This window comes from Cavia porcellus, unplaced genomic scaffold, assembly GCF_034190915.1.
Source record: "Cavia porcellus strain 051 isolate PalLab524CR breed Dunkin Hartley unplaced genomic scaffold, mCavPor4.1 scaffold_5, whole genome shotgun sequence".
In the NCBI taxonomy this organism is placed as follows: domain Eukaryota; kingdom Metazoa; phylum Chordata; class Mammalia; order Rodentia; family Caviidae; genus Cavia; species Cavia porcellus.
The window spans coordinates 15733432-15751775 of record NW_026947488.1 but is presented as its reverse complement, the minus strand read 5'-3'; the positions used below and the strand labels follow the sequence as shown (position 1 = coordinate 15751775).

Genomic DNA, 18344 nt, shown 5'->3' with positions numbered 1-18344 from the left:
TTAAAAAAAAACTTTTCACAGCAAGAAAAACCACCAACAGAGTAAAGAGATAACCCACAATATGGGGAAAAAATTGCTAGCTGTTACTCAGATAAAGAATTACTATCTAGTATACATAAAGAACAGGGGATTTAGCTCAGTGGCTTAAGCACCTACCTGGGAAGCGCAAGCTTGTGAGTTCAATCACCAATACCCAAAAAAAAAACCTCAAAAATATCAGACCCACAAATTTAAAGACCCAATCCAAAAATGGGCATCTGAGATCAATACACACTTCTCAAAGGAAGAAATACAAATAGCAAGTAAATATATGAAAAAAATGTTCATCACTACTCATTCAAGAGATGCAAGTTAAAACAATGCTGAGATCCCATCTGACCCAGAAATGATGGCTATTATCAGGAAATCAACCAATAACAATTGCAGGCAGGGCTGCGGGGGAAAAAGGAACCCTTCTCTACAGTTGGTGGGAGTGCAGATTGGTGCAACCAACCAGGACTAGAGGTTCGATTTGACTCAGTTATTCCCCTTCTTGATATCTTCCTGAAAGAATTAAAAGCATCATACCCCAGGGACATATGAACATCCATGTTTACAGTGGCACAGTTTTTAATAGCAAAATCTTGGAAACAACCCACATGCCCATCAACTGTTGAGTGGATACAAAAGATGTGGGGTTTTTATACAATGGAGTGCTACTCTTCCATAAAGAAGGATAAGCTTGAGACATTTCTAGGTAAATGGGTGCACCTCAAGACCATACTCTTAAGTGGAATAAATTGGACACACATGCGTAAATACCACATTGTTTCTCTGGTGTGAGAAACTAAAAGCGTAAATAAGGACCAAAATGTATAATAGTTATTGTGAAATTGGAAGAAAATTTCAAACAGGAAGGAGACCAAGGGAGAGGAGAAGGGGAAAGGAAAGCAGGGAAAAAGGGAATGAGAAAAGAAAAAATGGAGGCAAAGCTTTTATAAATGGCCATGGGGAAAGACACATCTTAAATTAACCTTAATATAATTAACCTAACCTCTTGTAACTCCAGGGTCTTTGAGCTCTGCTAAGCTACATGACTGTTCTGGAGGACGCCTTGCTACAGCATAGAGTCAAAGGAAATGAGAGCGGGAATCAGCGAACCGAGTTGAGAGCGGGACTGGCAGGGAGCCCTACATCGACCTGCGTACCAAGTTCGAGAGTACAGGCAACAACTGTGAAGACCATAAGATTCACTATGACGCCCATTCTGGGTTGACTATTATCTTCTTTTGAAGTCCTGTAATGTCTCCAATGTTTTGGTTTTATTGGTTTTGTTCTTTACTGTTTTGTTCAATTTTATTATAACAGATGATATAGGCAATTCTTTTTAAGATAGCAAGAGGCAGTATGGTAACCATTGTTGATCACCTTGTATTTTGTTTTTACATTATGTATTATGTCCATCCTTTTGATTTGACTAACTGTTTTGTTATGTCACATTTGGTTTTATTCTCTTCAAAAAAAAGTAATAAGAACTGTGGGAGTAATAAAACCCAAAATGTGTAATTGTCATTGTACAAAAGAGAGGAAAAGAAAGTGCTCTAAAGGACATAACTGCATGTATATTTAAATGTATAAGATAGATAACCATATTACCAAGTTTTGTTGGATCATTGAACAGAACTGTTTGCAGTCTCACTGTTTGAATGTCCACTTTATATGTTTGATTTTGTAACTTGAACAACTATTTCTAAGATGACAATATGTAATGTATTAACTAGTGATTTCCTACTGTTTATTTTTTCTGAAATTCTGTGTAACTTGTACCCTGTTTCTGGTTTTTTGTTTTCTTTTTCTCCTTAAATAAAATTTTTAAAAAAAGGAAATGAAAGCAGGACCTGAGTTCCAGCAGAATGCTGCTGGGACAGCATGAGACGCTTTGCTAAGATGTGTCCAAAAGAACAGTAAACGTGACAGCCAGACAGACAAAGACGGGCCCTGGAATAGTTAAACAATTATGTTCTCACTTATCTGTCCTTAACCCTCCAATTTCCCACCTCTACTTTCTGTAAAGAAAAGACTTCCCACCTCTACTTTCTGTAAAGAAAAAATAACCAAAGAAAACTACAATCAAGGCTTCAGTTCTAGAGTCTGTGCACAAACAATCCATAACTTTGTTTCTGTCTGTCTGTCTCTCTCTCTCTCTCTCTCTCTCTCTCTCTCTCTCTCTCTCTCTCTCTCTCTCTCTCTCTCTCTCTCTCTCTCTCTCTCTCTCTCTCTCTCTCTCTCTCCCCCCCCTCTCTCTCTCTCTCATTTTCTTTTCATCAGTCACATCTCATTTTTGGGACCTGTCATCTCATAGAAACCAACAAATGGGGAGGGGAGAAGGGATTGAAGGGAGGGTAAGGGAATGGGGAAAAAAAGAAACAAATTATATCATGTACAGGCACAAATTCTCTATGATGAATGCTATCATTGTGTATATCTAAAATATATCAGTAGAATCTGATGGGAAAGGGAAAAAGGAGAAAATAGAAAACAGGAAGATAGATCTGTTGCAAATGAGATTGGGACCAAGGGTTGGAGGGACAAGGGGAAAGGGGGGGGCAAGTGGAAATAGAAAAGATTAAGATAGATTTATACATTTTATCAACTCCTAACAATGAGTGTATTATGTATTGCAAACATGTACAAACAAAATTAAATCCTTTTAAAAAGCCTTCTGAAGGGCAACTTGTCCACGCTCAACAAAATTTCAAATATGCACATTCCGTAGCCTAGCCATTTGATTCTGAAAAAGACACCTTACTGTATAAAGATGGAAACAAAATTAAAGGAGATCAGTTCTCTTCTGCCATTGGCCTACATCTTGCTGTCCAGAATATGGACACATAGCCACCCACAGTTGCAAAGCACCGCATATATCCTATGTAACGTCCAGAAAATGTCCCTGCTGGGTAGAAGCAGATTCCTCCTCAAGCTTCCCTTTTTCCTTGTAACTTAAGTACAGGATTGGAGTATGGGAAGCTGTGTTAGAAGATAAGACAGACACCAGGTGTGGAGGCTGGTGGAGCAACAAGATGGTAGGATTCTCTGTCTTTGAAACTTTATGAAAGTACCCAAATAGCCCTGCTGTAATTGCCACCAAACTTCTTTTATATGAGAAATCAGTTTTGCTTAAACCACTTCTTGGAGATTTTCCCAGCCAAGTTTTGTTTTAGCTGACACATGGGGTAAATGCCTCCCCACAACAACTGCCAGCCTTCCTCACTTCTAACTTTCTGAAACCAGCAACTGTATAGGAAGCACTAGCGGGCAGCAAGGAGTTCTGTCATTCACACAGCAAAGCCCTGCAACTCGTGGAGCTAAGGAGGCACAATGCTGGCTTCTCCAACTCACGTAAACTGCATGTGCGTCCTTTCTCTGGGCTCAGATCTGACTACCTTATGACACTTCTGGGGCTCACAGAGTCTGAGGAAAGTTAAAACGGGGACACCTTGGGAAAGTGGATTTTGCCTATTGGTTTTAGAGTGTCACAAACCATTTTTAACACTGTTAAATATTAACCCAGCACAAAAAAGTGAGCCCAGACTGCTTGACAAGAGCCCAGACTGTATTGGAGCCTGGCATGGTACTGCCCGCCTATAATCCTTGCAATCGGGAGGCTGAGGCAAGAGAATTGCTACAAATGTAAAACCAGCCTGACCTACATGGAAAATTAAAGGCCAGCCTGGACTATGTAGTGAGACCCTGCCTCAAATAAAATAAAATGCATTTCAGCAGAACAGAAGACCCTAAAACAGTAAAATCAAAAACATTATGTGTCAACAAATATAGATAACAATCTATCTGCAAGCCAAATAGTATTACAAAAAAGAATAGAGGCTTTGTTGTCTTACACACCCATCAGTTTAACTACACTAAGACTCAAGTAAAAGCCTTTAAAGCATTTGGCAAAGATCACAAGAAACAGAACAAGCAAAACTACAGTGTTTCAGAGGCTTGTTAAATTTGTTAACTAAGGAAGTAGAATCTCTTAATAATTAAAAATCATGTCAATTTATGACACATTGTTAGGTAACAAAAGCTTATGATAAAGCAACAGGAATAAAATTCTTCCTATAATTACTACTTGAATTAACATTTGCATATATGCTGTTATGGTTTGAATTATTGGTTGTACGTCCCTCAAGGTTTCATTTGTTAAATTTTAATATCCATTAGGAAGTATTAAGAGAGTAAACCTTCATTAATCTGTTTATATTGTTTATGGTGGGCCTTTGGAAGGTGATTAGGATTAGGTAAATGAAAGGATTTTGGCCCAGACAGGACACTGTAGCCAGGAGAGCCTCAACCAGAACCAGGAAGCCCCTATCTCCCCTGCCCTTAGGAAGTTACCTGTGACGCCATCTTCCCGCCCCTGGAAATTTACATATGGCGCCAAACCTGGACCAATGGGCTACCTGTGCATCCCTAATGCCCGCCTTAGGTTCCACCCCAAACCGAGGCTATTTACATACCCTCACGCCACATGTCAGAGAGATCGCCTGGTCGCCAGTGGTGGGGGGTGCCGGTCATCTCTCTCTGTGTTCTCAGAATAAAGGCCGCTTTTTATTTTATACGTCTCATCTTTTGGAAATATTTTTCATCTTTTGGAAATAATCCTAGCAGTAAGGTTATTACAGTGGAGTCCAGCTGGCCCTGAGTCAAGGCCAGCAGCTTCCTGATGCTGTTGGTTTCAAGCAGGAGCCTAAAGAGATGTTTTTCTATGGTCTGTTGGCCATTTCAGAACTTGGGCAGTGAAATAGTCAATTCATTAGAAAGAAATAGCTTGAAGCAGCTCCTCCACCTGTGGTGAGTGTCTGTGAGTGTGGCAGACTGTGGTGTCCCAGGACGGGAGCCACCAGTGTTTACTGGGACCCACCGATGTTTACTAGAACCCACGCTATGCTGGGATCTGGAATACCAGGGAACCAAGCAACCCCTCCCCCTCTGCCTGTTTTATTTGTTTGAACTTCAATATACATAAAAGTATGGACAGCTGTTTTGAAGAGAATGAGAGACTCTACAACAGCCATTAGTGACTTCCCTATTGTCTGGTTTTGAAGACCTAAAATGCCTTCCTCATTCTGTTCGGATCAGTTTTATACTATGCTGTTATGTATAAATTCATGTATGCGAAGACATGGACAACCATCTGGAAGAAAACAAAAGACAATATGATAGACAGTGAAGATGTCAGGTTGTCTAGCTTTGAAATTTCTATCTCTTACATTGCTTTCCTATGCTTTGTTTTGTTCTGTTTTGTTGTGTTTAGTTTTACCCCCTTTAAAATAAATTTTTTTTATTTTAAAAAATAAATAAATAAAGTAGAGTCCTTATGATTGCATCCTGGTAGCTTTAGAAGAAGAGAGAAAGAGATTAGACAGATGAACAGATACACACATACTCCCTGTGTCTTGCCATGGGATATTCTGTGCCAGCTCAGAACTATCAGCAAAAAAAAATCACCAGATGACCTTAAACTTCCAAAACTATGTGACAAATAACCCTCTTCTCTTTATAAAGTAGGCTGCATCAGATATTTAATTATAGTAATGAAAAACAGGCTAATACATATGCATAGAGTAACTCTGGAAAGATGCTCACCAGCATTTTAACAATGGCTTTGTATAACTGAAAAGATCTTCTCCTTTGTTTTCTATATTGTTTGAATATTTCAACAGTGATTATACATCTAATTTCAAAAAAAACTGAAAAATAAAAAGGAAGGGGTGGTGGTGAAGCAGAGAACGAAAGGAATAACTAAAAAAAATTCCTAAACTCATAAACAGCCTGAAATTGAAGGGGAGGTAAAGAAGAAGGGAGATAAAAGTAAAGAAAGGATGAGTGCTTAAGATTATTAAATTAAAATCCAAAACTCATGCTCTGGGCTTCTCGATGACCAAATGTAAAGATGAAACTGTCAGCTGTAGAAAGCACATGTAGCAGAGGCTGATAAAACAGGGAATGCCTGCCCATTCCCATTTTAGTTTACAGAGAGACATTTATAGAGAGACACTGTAGTTCTTCCTGCTCTTGACCTCCACAAGGAATTTAACCTTGTAGTTCTATATGAGAAACACTAATACATTGAGGGGGTGTGGCAGCACACACCTGTAGTTCCAGCAGTAGAGAGGCTAAAACAGGAGGATGACCACAAATTCAGGGCCAGCCTGGGCTATATAATCAGTTCAAAACCAGTCTGAACTATATAGCAAGCCCTTGTCTCAAAACAAAACAAAAAAAGAAAGAAAGAAAAGAAAGATAAGCCACGGATCTAACTGAGCAGCATAAATGCCTGCCTGTCCAGCATGAGGTCGTGAGTTTGATCCCTGATAGAGAGAAAGAAAGAAAGAAAGAAAGAAACAAAGAAACAAAGAAAGAAACCAAGAAAGAAAGAGAAAAAGATTAATACAGCATGATAATGTCCCCAAGAAAACTACTACTGAAAGTACAAAAATTTAACTGAAAATGCAAACGTGCCACATTTCTACGAAAATGGAGGTTGTAATGCAAAGCTTTAATTTATTAAGTGTAATGCAGTAGAGATCAGAAACTCAGACAGCAGAAATTAAGCATTTCCTTTAACTAGATTCCCAGAATGTTTTTAATGGTCTATGATTTAGGTTTCTGCTGCCCTCTGGTGGCTCTGAGATTAAAGCACCCAGCAAAGAATTCTTTCCCTCCAGGCCTGGTGAAACATGCCTGTAATTCCAAGCATTCAGGAGGCTGAGGCAGGAGGATCACTGTGAATTCGACTCCAGCCTGGGCTACATAATGAGTTCAAGACCAGCCTGAACTACATAGTGAGACCTTGTCTCAAACGACAAGAATACTTTCCACTCCACATGGAGGCTTCTTCCTTCTTGTAGTATTTGTGAATATAGACGGCCTTTTTTGCATCCATCTCCTTGATTCAATGGCTTAACTACAGTAGGAAAGGAAAAAAACAACTTCCCACCCTCCTCTCCATATATCCTATCTACTGACAACATAATACCCAGCCCCTGAGATAGTCAAATCCCAACCACGAGAGAAGTGCAGCTGCCATGATATTGCCAAGGTTCGGGGTGCAGCGAGAATCAGATATTTCTACAAACAGCAAGGAAATGGGTAGAGAAGCCAGGGACAGCAAGACCCACTGACTCTGGTCAAAAGTCTTTTGTCAACCCAATTTAAAGAATGGCAAGGATCAGAGGCCCAGAAATTCCTGTCTGCTATGAGGAAGCTAAAGATGGGAAGGTTGGAGGTGACTTTTCAATCCAATCAAAGCTAACTGCAGGATGCAAGGATGACGGGTGAGGGTGGGATCAGGATTCACTGAGACCTATTTCCCAGCAGTGAGAATAAAACAGATTTAAGCTCTGGGGAGGGAACACTCCTGAAGGCTTCATTGGCTTAGGGTAGCTAACAGAGCGAAAGCTGCTCAGACAGGCCTTGGGATGGGGAAAACTTCAGTATTCACCATTCACCACCACCCACCGTTGCTACCAGTCAGCAGACCATTCCAGTTGAGGACAGATCTTCAATGGACCAGTTATTTTCAGGAAAAATCTACCCCAATGATTTTTTTAATTATGTGCACAAAGCCAGGCAACTATGGCCCCAGATCTTATGGAGTTAGGAAAATCACTTGCCCCGGAGTTTAAGGACAGGCTGGGCAACACATAGAGACCCCATGTCAAAAAGAAAAGGTTTGTGCATATGTTGTTTTGACTTTTTAATAAAGAATAAAATGATAAAGAAATCTGGCCAACAGCCCTTCCAACTGATATCTGCACTCCCCATTTGCCTACATCACACATGTCCTGGGATGCCACTGCAGAGTATGCTGATCACACCTTTGCATTCAAAGATCACTCCTCTGCTGCTCAAAGAAGTCAATGTTCTAAACCCAGTGGACATTAGAACTTCACAGGTATGCATGAAAATGGAAAAAGGAGGGAAGCAATACACAGCAGTGACAGAAAATAGATTTTTACTATTGTTTTAAAGTTAGGTGGGACTTTCAGGAAAATGGCAGAGTGGTGAGCAGCAGAGAAAACCTCTTCAAGTTTTGGTGTCCAGACCCTGGAATACAGCAATACGAGGAAGAGCAGGAGGAGGGAGATAGGTCCCACGGTCACAGGAAAGGATCTGAACTGAGACTTTAAGCCCATCGAGAGAGATAATTCAGGAATCCAGCAAAAATAAGAAAACCAGGGGCAGTACCCTGCCAGCCAAGGAGAAGCAGCAAAGAAGCCACCTCCACTTCCCACTCCCACCCCCACCCGTAAGCAACCAGATGCAACACAGAGATGAACTGAAGATGAATTGAAGAGCAATCTGACATTTATGCTGTTTGATTGACTTTGCAAGCCTGGAGCCAGTAGTCGGAGCAACTATTTAGAGGATAAAAACATGCACTAGTAGAATTTCCTACTGTCCTATCCCTGTTTTGTTTTGTTTCATTTTACTATTCTGTTTTATTTTATGAAAGCATTCAAAATAAAGTTAAGTAGGCTGGATGTGGTGGCACATGCCTATAATCCCAGCACTCCAGTGATAGGATTATTTCCAAAAGATGAGAAGTATAAAACAAAAAGAGGAGGCTGGGGATTTAGCTCAGCGGCATAAGTGCCTGCCTTGCAAGCAGGCAGTCGTGAGTTCCATCCCCGGTACCGGTAAAAACGAAAAAGACAAAAAAAAAAAAAAAAAAAAAAAAAAAAAAAAAGAGGCCTTTATTCTGAGAACACAGAGAGCGATTGCCAGGCACCCCCCACTACTGACATCCGCGATCTCTCGGCGGACACGTGGCGTGGGGGTATGTAAGCAGCCTTGGTTTGGGGTGGAACCTAAGGCGGGCATTAGGGATGCACAGGTAGCCCATTGGTCCTAGGTTTGGCAACATTTGTAAATTTCCAGGAGGAAGATGGCGTCACAGGTAAATTCCTAGGGGCGGGGGAGATAGGGGCTTCCTGGTTCCGGTTGAGGCTTTCCTGGCTACAGTGTCCTGTCTGGGCCAAAACCCTTTCACCAGAAGCTGAATCAAGAGGATTGTTTAAAGTTTGAAACCAGCCTGGGCTACAAAGTGAGCTCAAATCCAGCCTGAACTGCATAGCAAGACCCTGTCTCAAAAAGACAAAAATAAAATAAAATAAAGTGAAACATTTATTCTCTTTTATGGAGTGAGATCTTGTCTGATTCTAAAATTACAAATAAAGCCAATTAAAATATTTTTAATAAACAGTAAGAAATCACAAGTTGATGTTTACATATTGTCGTTTTACAAATAGTTGTTCAAGATACAAAAATGAAACATGTAAAGTGGAGATTCAAACAGAGAGACTGCAAACAGTTCTGTTCAACTGTCCAACAAAATTTAGTAACATGGTTGTCAATACTATACACTTAAACATACATGCAGTTATCCATCTCTTCATTTATGTTTAGATTAAACAAACTAAAGCATTTTAAAATCATTCTGAACAAAGAATAATAGTATTGCTGAATTTCATATCATGACATTCCATGATCAGCACTGGGTACTGTAGTGTCTTTTTTTTTACTTTAATTTAAAGAAAGACTAAACAAAACAGAAAAGGGGTAGAAATAATACATAATTTCAAAGAAAAAAACAGTAAGAAATCACTAGTTGATGATTACAGATTGTCTTCTTAAAAACAGTTATTCAAGATACTAAAGTGGATCATATAAAGTGGGGATTCAAATAGTGAGACTGCAACCAGTTCTGTTAAACTGTCCAACAAAAACTTAAAAATATGATTATCAATCCTATACATTTAAACATACATGCAGTTATCCATATCTTCAAATATGTTGAGATTGAATAAACCCAAGCAGGCTGATATCACTCTGAACAAAGAATAATACTATTGCTGGGTTTCACATTATGACAACTCCAGGATCAGCACTGGGTATTTTAGTATCTCTTTTTCTTCAAAGTATCTGTTCATTTCATCACATGTCATAAGATCAGTTCTCATAAACTGTTTATAGATTCTACACATGCATGAGTCTTAAAATGTATTTCCATCCTTTCTATATTAGAGGGAGAAACAAAACAAAGCAAGACAAAACAAAACATATTCCTATAAACACATGAAACAAAATAAACATATGAGACTGTTGTATAAAGACTTCTACCATGGTTCCTGTGTTGTCTCTTGTTATCTCCAATAGAATTGGCTATATCATCAGATATAGTATAATTGAATATATCAGTACATAACAATATTAGTAAAAACACAACTTTGTATATAGTATAGAACTTCAAAATCGGCAGTTATCAAACCAGAATGTGTATTGTAGAGTCTTGTCATCTTCAGTGTAGTTGCCTATACTCCAGACTTGATACTATCAATCATATCAGTTTTGAATAAAATCTTGTCTGCCTCATTTCTGTTATGCTCTTTTTTTTACCATCAGTTTTCTGCTTATCTTCTTCATTCTGTTTCTGCTCCATTCATTGAGGCCTCTCTGCCACTGTTCCTGGAATCCTAGTACTTTTCTCTCTCTCTAGAATGCCCTGCAGTATTCTCTGTAGAGTTGGATTGATGGCTGCAAATTTCTCAAGTTCCTCTTTGTCTTGGAAGCATCTTGTTTCTCCATTAATTTCTAGAGACAGTTTATCAGGGTATATCAATCTGGGATGGAGGTTATTTTCTTTCAGGGCTTGGAATATTTTGCTCCAGCCTTTTCTTGATTTGATGGTTTGTGTCGAGAAATCTGCTGTTATTCTGATGGGCCTTCCTTTATAGGTGATTGTTTCTTGTCTCTAACAGCTTTTAATATTCTGTTCTTATATTGAATTTCTGGGATCTTGATTATTATATGCCTGGGTGTAGCTGTTTTGGTTGCAGGTGGTTGGAGTTCTGTATGCTTCACATATCAGAATATCATTTCCATTTCCTATGTTTGGGACGTTATCTTTAATTATTTCTGTGAATAACCTTTGTAGTTCCTTTGTTTGTACCCCAGCTTCTTCATTCACATTCTTTATTCTCAAATTATAGATCCTTTTGTTGCCTTCTAGCCTTTGTATTGTTACTGCTTGTTTCCTTGTTATTTTTTAAAAGTTTTCCCTTTTGATTTAGCTCAGCAACATAAGCACTTGCCTTGCAAGCAAGTGGTTGTGAGTTCAATCCCCAGTACCAATAAAAAGAGAAAAAAAGAAATCAAGTTTTGGGGGGCTGGGGATTTAGCTCAGTGGCATAAGCACCATCCTTGCAAGTGTGCGATCATGAGTTCGATCCCTGGTACCAATAGAAATGAAAAAGACCAAAAGAAAAAGAAGTTTTTCCTTTCACACTTCCACATTGCAAACCAGTTTGGATAATCTATCCTTAGTTTCTTTCAAGCTGATTTGCCATCTTTCCAAAGTGTTTTTAATTTCTTGGTGATCTCCTTGAATCTGCTTCATGTATTCTACATTTTTTTATATTCTTCATCAAATGGTTCTCTCTTTTGTTTGAGTTCCTCCCTTCTTCCATCTGTGTCTGCTAGGGGGGTGCTTAGTATCTCTTTTATTAATCTTCTTATATCTTGCTTTATTTGGCTAAATATTTCACTTTTGAACTCATCTATGAGGTCCCAAATACATCTCTTTATGTCCACTGGCGCTGTGTCTGATATTGCATGTTTGCTGTTCTCATTCTCCTTTGTATTTACCTTTCCTGGGTCAATGTTCCCAGGGTTGGGCCCTGGGGACTTTTTGTTGTTGCTTCCTCTTTCTATCTTTTATGTTTCTTCCAGGAGGCCCCAGTTTCTTTCTTTGTTGGTTACAATTCTTCTGAAGTGCACTGGCTAGATGACCCTTCCCACTGCCCCTATTAAAATATTTTTTAAAAATAGAGTTAGACCCAATTTTTTTCCATTACCTTCCAAAGCACTTTTGCGATACTCAAGGTGAGTGTTGGCATTTATTCTTTCCCTATTATACTTAGCAATTTCATATGCATATGACATTTGAGCCAGTACTGCAAATACATGACCTACTGATCACAAGCATTCTTTTTGCTTCTCAGTAAGAACTTCAGTTTTCAGGCCAACATAGGCCCCTCCCCACCAGTTCCAAGGATGAAGCATGATTAACGTGTAACAGTCATGGTTTTGCATTTCCTCTGCTGACATTTGTTTTCCCAGGCTTCCTGGTACAACTTCTGGAGGAGGAGTCATTACACAGGGAGTGCCACTTTAGGGTAAAGGTCATTTTACCACTACCCTCTACATGCAGCTTCTCCTTTGTATATTTAGAGCTGTTGTAATCTTCCTGCAACTACAAGGTACAAAAGTCAACACGCCAAGGTGGGCGAAAAAGGAAGAAATGAGTAATCACTAGTGTCAGTTCAACTACTTCTCTCTGCACTCCAACGGGAGAAAATCAAATGGCTTTGTTGCCTGAACCGACGTTAGCTGAATTTCCTATTATGTGCAAGCCAAAGAATTCTTTTATTAGTCATTAAGTTTATTGTTATCATTTAGATATACATAATGAACACATTAATCACATGAATTTGTATATATACATGATATATCTTCATTTTTACCTGTTCCTCCAATTTCTTTTACCCTTCATCCCCACTTCTCTTTTTTTTTTTTTTTTTTTTTGGTACCAAAGAACGAACTCATGACCTTGTGCTTGCCAGGCAGGCGCTTGAACTGCTGAGCTAAAGCCCGAGCCCACCTATATCCCCAGAACCCCCTTCTAATTTATAAAAGCTTTGTTTCCATTTTGTCTTTCTTCTTCACAATTTTATTCTTCTCTCTTTCTTTCTTTCCCCCTCCACCTCACTTGTGCCCCTTTCCTTTTGAACATTTTCTTCCTATTTCACAATATCTATTGTACATCTTGGTCTTTATTTACACTTTCAGTTTCTCACAACAGAGAGACAAATGTGTCTGATTTATTTCACTAAAGAGTACAGTCTCTAGGTGCATCCATTTACGTATAAATATCTCAAGTTTATCCTTTATGGCAGAGTAGTACTCCATTAAATTAAAAAATCTTTAATCTTTGGTTGATGGGCATTTGGGCTGTTTTAACAATTTAACTGTTATAAACTATGGTGCTATTGTGTGCGTGTATCAATGCGGTGTGATGCTTATCTTTTGGCAAGAAACCAAGAAAGGGAAGAGCTGAGTTAAATGCAACCTCTAGTCCTAGCTTTTGTTTTGTTTTTTGCTTTGTTTTTCAGGATGGAATAACTGAATTTTGTCTTTTTCCTCAGGGGGACTGCCCACAAACAAAATAAAAAACCCAAAGTAGGAACAAATTCCAAAAGTAAGTTGCTGGTGCTCTAAGCTTTGTATACATTTACACTGGAAGCATGGCTGGTGACATTCTGATACTTTTTTTTAAATGCTAAAGGTCTTTCAATATCCAAACCAGAGCAGAGATAGGACTGCACTACAAATGTGGACAGAGGACACGGGGTGAAGGCAGGAGGGGAGAGGCCTTTCGTGTTGTTGCTGCTGGCAGAGGAGCTAAGCAGTCTTAAATATTCGCCTCTGGGAGGCTATTTTGCCACAAAGGGCAGCACAGACCACAAGGGCCACCACTTACCGGTTCTCCTCTTCTCCGAGGGCACCTACCTTAGTGTAAGTCACTACTGATAAGTTGTTTGCATGACTACTGGGGGACAGATTTACAGAGTTCTATGAGAGCCAATCCCGATCTTGCTCAGATTGATCAGGATCAGGAGCCCATATGTTTTTGCTGATCCAGCCCCCAGAACCCCCAGGGTCTAAGTTGTTTTCATGACTGTCGGTTCTTTTGGGGAGAGGCAAACCGGGTTGAAGTTTCCTTCTCCCTTGTGACGCGCTGTATGGTGAATTCCATTTCAAAAGATGACAGATGTTGTTTTACTTCTAAAAGTTCACCCACCTCCACACTGAGACCCACCCAGACGACATCTCCACAGTAAACTCCTGCAGCAGTGCCCATCTGCCACTGTTCCTGATACATTCCTGCTCTGCTGGGCTGCACACCTGGACACTGACATCTGCAATCTTTTGGGGCTCTAGGGATCTCACCATCACCATGTTCACATGCCCAAACTGGTCTCCCCAACATACATAAGACAAAGCCCTGGAGGCCAGACTTCTGCTCCAGAATTCTGGATCTATCATGTTTTTACAAACTGAGCGTCAGGAGGTATTGACTTCCCTTCTCCAATTGTGACATCTTCAACAAAGGACATAGAGGGGGTCACACTGATGTTTGGGTTCTCCAAGTCATAATAGGTGCCAATTGCTGCTTTTAAGTATAAGCTGGTCAAGTCCAAGAAGAAGGTGCAGCTGGCCGTGTTGACCTGGAAGCCAAGCAGCCCCTGGAACTCTGCGATGAGCACGTCCTTGTTGGTGGGTCCAGACAGCTGAATTTCTGCATCAGCAGAAGGGGTCCAGGTCCATGTCCATGCCCTCCATGGCGGGCCTAGACATCCACTCTCCTTCCTCCTCACAACTAAGCAGCTGCCACCGTGACCCGAAGACTCGCTGCTAGGCCGTGCAATGACCCCAGCTCCTCACTCCTCAGGGGTCACCACCTCATCCCAGTAAACTCACTCAGCCACCCACTCACCCTCACGCTCCTGCCTGGTCCTGCAGCCTATGTCTCCTCTGCTGCAGCCTCTGCCTCCTCCTGCACCCGCCACTGCCCACTTAGTCCTATTTTTTGAGGAATCTTTACACTGATTTCTTCAGCAGTTACACCAGTCTATACTCCTACCAACAATGGAGAAGGGTTCCTTTCCTCATAGCCTAGCCAGCATTTGTTATCGGCTGATTTCTTGATAATACCCATTCCATGTGGAATGACGTGGAATCTCAGCACTGTTTTAATTTGAATCTCTTGAATGTCTAGTGATGCTGAACATTTTTTCATATATTGTCTTGCCATTTGTACTTCTTCTGAGAAGTGTGTATTCATCTCAGATGCTCATTTGTGGATTAGGTCTTTAAATTTGGAGGGAGGAGTTATTTTCAGCTCTTTTTTTTCTGTGGGGGGTTACTGGGACTCAAACTCATGAGCTTGTGCTTACCAGGCACTGTGCTGCTTAAGCCATATGCCTGGCTCTCTTTTCAGATCTTTGTATCTTCTAGATATCAGCCTTTTGTCTGAAGTACAGCTAGCAAAAGTTTTTTTTTTTATTTTAAAGAGAATAAAACCAGGGGCTGGGGATCTAGATCAGCAGCATAAGCACCTGCCTTGCAAACAGGCGGTCGTGAGTTCGATCCCCAGTACCAATAAAAAAAGAGAAAGAGAGAATAAAACCAAACAAAACAAAAGAGAATAAAGCTAATCAGAACAGAACAATGAAAATGATACGGAACTTCAAAACAAGATAATAGGACATCAACAATGGCTACCAAAATGTCTCTTGTTTTCTTCCAAATAGTTGTCCATACTGTCAGACATAATAAAATGAAACAGAACAGAATAAAACCTATCAAAGCAAAAGAATAAAAGTGTATTTTAAAGAGAATAAAACCAAACAAAATGAAACAGAATAAAGCCAATCAAAACAAAACAGTGAAAGTGACACAGGATTTCAAAATAGCATAACAGAAAAGTAACAATGGCTACCATAATGCCTCTTTTTATCTTCAAAACTGTCACCTATACCATCAGACATAATAAAATCAAACAAAACAGAACAGAATAAAACCAATAAAAACAGTACACTGAATAAAACAAAACAAAATGGAAGAAAAAAACAGAGCAATATTAGATTTCAAAAACAAGACAGAAGAAAACCCTCCATATTTGCTACACTGTTATCCTCTTAATAGATGATCAGACTACTGGCCTTAGGCCTGCAAAGTCAATCGAATAATAAAAGCATTAAGTTGTGCTATCAACTCAGCCTGTCTTCCAAATCAGCTGGTTGCTTATGGGGATGAGGGATATTCTTGTCTCCCAAACCATACCCCTGTTGGCTCATAGGAAGGGCAAATTGGCTTGTTTCTTCTCCTGGGCCTTGCATAGCTTGTGCCAACTCATGGGAAGGACAAACTGGCCACTTGTTACTCCTCCCAGGCCCAGAATGGCTTTTGCTGACTGACAAGAAAGGTAACTTGGCTTGTTTCTCCTCCTGGGCCCCACATTGCTTGCACTCTGGCAAAAGATTTTTTTTACCACCCTTTGAATTGTCCCTTCACTCTGTTGATGATTTCTTTGGCTGTACAGAAGCTTTTTAATAAGATGATCCCAGTTGTATCCTGCTTCTTGGTTTTTTGTTTTTGTTTTTGTTTTGGCAGTGGTTGGTACCGGGGATTGAACTCAGGACTTCACACTTGCCTGGTAGGCACTTATACTGCTGAGCTAAATTCCCTTGTATCCTGGGTTTTTTTTGGTCTTTTTCCTTTTTATCAGTACCGGGGATCAAACTCATGACTGCCTGCTTGCAAGGCAGGTGCTTATGCCACTGAGCTAAATCCCCAGCCCTTGTATCCTGCTTCTTAATCTATTCTGCCTGTCTCTTCCTTTGAATTGGTGAAATGAGACCACTCACACTAATGATTATAACTGATATGTATTGGCTTATCCTTCTCACATTATTTTCCTGGTTTTGGTTCCCTGTCTTTCCCCTCTGTTTAACTGCTTGTTTGCCTGGTAGTTTCTATTGTTTTTCTCTTAGAATTTTGGTCTTTGGGGGCTGGGGATTTAGCTCAGCGGCATAAGTGCCTGCCTTGCAAGCAGGCAGTCGTGAGTTCAATCCCTGGTACCAATAAAAACGAAAAAGACCAAAAAAAAAAATTTAAAAAAAAGAATTTTGGTCTTTGTTATCTGTTTCTAAACTATCCTTCAGAACATTTTGTAGAGCTGGTTTTTTTCTTCTTCTTCTTCTTTTTTTTTTTTTTGTCATGGAAATATCTTATTTTTCCATTGATTCTGAAAGATAGTTTTGCAGGGTGCAGAAATATGAGTTGGGGGTAGTTTTCTTTCAGGAGTTGAAATACTTCACTCCAAGCTCTCCTGAACCTAAGCTTTTGTGTTGAGAAGTCTGCTGTGATTCTGATGGGTTTTCCTTTATAAGTGATTTGTTTCTTTTCTCTAGTAGCTTTTAATATTCTGTTCTTGTACTAAATTTCTGGAACCTTATTATATGCCTTGGTGTAGATTTATTTTGACCATGGCTAGTTGGAGTTCTATATGCCTCATTTATCTGTATGTCAAATTCTTTTTCCCTACCAGAGAAGTTTTCTGCCATGACATCTGTGAGTGGGTTTTTATGTCATTTGCAGACTCCTGATTTTTTTTTCATTGACTCTAAACGATCCTGTGTTGTTGTTCTCTGTGTCGTCTTTCAGTAGTTGGATTCATTTCTCATTTTCCCTTCCAAAGAATTCTTAATTGATATACTAGGAACTTACATTATTCGTTTACTCAAGAAATATTTATTGAGAGTTTATTGGAAGCTCCATTTAAGATTGGAATTCTATTAGGAATTCATCTGGATTTCCTATAAAAATAGCCCAAGATATACAAGGATATTAATGTACAAAGAATGGCCATTTAAGTAAATTAGGCATTTCACACAGTTCTATTAAAATAACAAATGTGATAACTCAATCAATCTTGATTATGTTTAACCATGTTAATCAAACATACTATGTTTGATTTAGGGTTGGGGGATTGTTTTGTTTTGTTTTGTTTTGTTTGTACTGGAAATCAAAGTCAGGACTTCACACTTGCTAGGCAGACACTGAGCCAATGAGCTGTGTTCCCAGCCCCAAGAGGGAAGTTTATTAACTTTGTGTGTGTGTGTGTGTGTGTGTGTGTGTGTGTGTGTGTGTGTGTGTGCATGCATGCATATGTGTGTGGCCCTGAGGATCAAACCCAGAGCCTCATGTATATAAGGCAAGAACTCTACCACCAAGCCATACCCCCAGTTCCCTATTTGTTTTGTTTGTTTGTACCAGGAATCAAACTCAGGACCTTCAGCTTGCCAGGCAGGTGCTGTGCCACTGAGCTGTATCCCTGGCCCCAAACATCCTGGAAATGTTTTGGAACCACAGGCTGGCCTTCAAGGAAGGAATATTCAAACAGCTACAATAAACTAGCCACACACCCCCGTTCTGTACCCACAATGCATCCTCCAATAAGAGAAATAAAGCCAACAATTCTGAAAAGAGGAACTCTACTCACTAACAAGAGCTTGCAAGAGAACTCTATGGCTAGTGAGCCTATGTCTAGCTTCTACCCTTCTCAACCCTAGTCACACCCAACCATTACTCATTTTCAGTCTTCTCAGGAAGATTGATCATCCATCCTCTGTTAATATGTAAGTCTCACTGTTGCACAACCACACTCAGACCCC

At 39.8% G+C, this 18344-nt stretch overlaps 1 non-coding gene and 1 pseudogene across 1 annotated transcript; one reads left to right on the top strand and one right to left on the bottom strand.

Moving 5' to 3' along the window:
- Positions 1–4674: 4674 nt before the first annotated feature.
- Positions 4675–4811, top strand: LOC111756210 (small nucleolar RNA SNORA2/SNORA34 family). Its single transcript, XR_002790686.2, has one exon. It is a non-coding gene; the product is annotated as a small nucleolar RNA SNORA2/SNORA34 family (small nucleolar RNA).
- Positions 4812–13581: 8770 nt separating this feature from the next.
- On the bottom strand, positions 13582–14448 carry LOC100727104 (protein ILRUN-like; annotated as a pseudogene).
- Positions 14449–18344: the final 3896 nt, after the last annotated feature.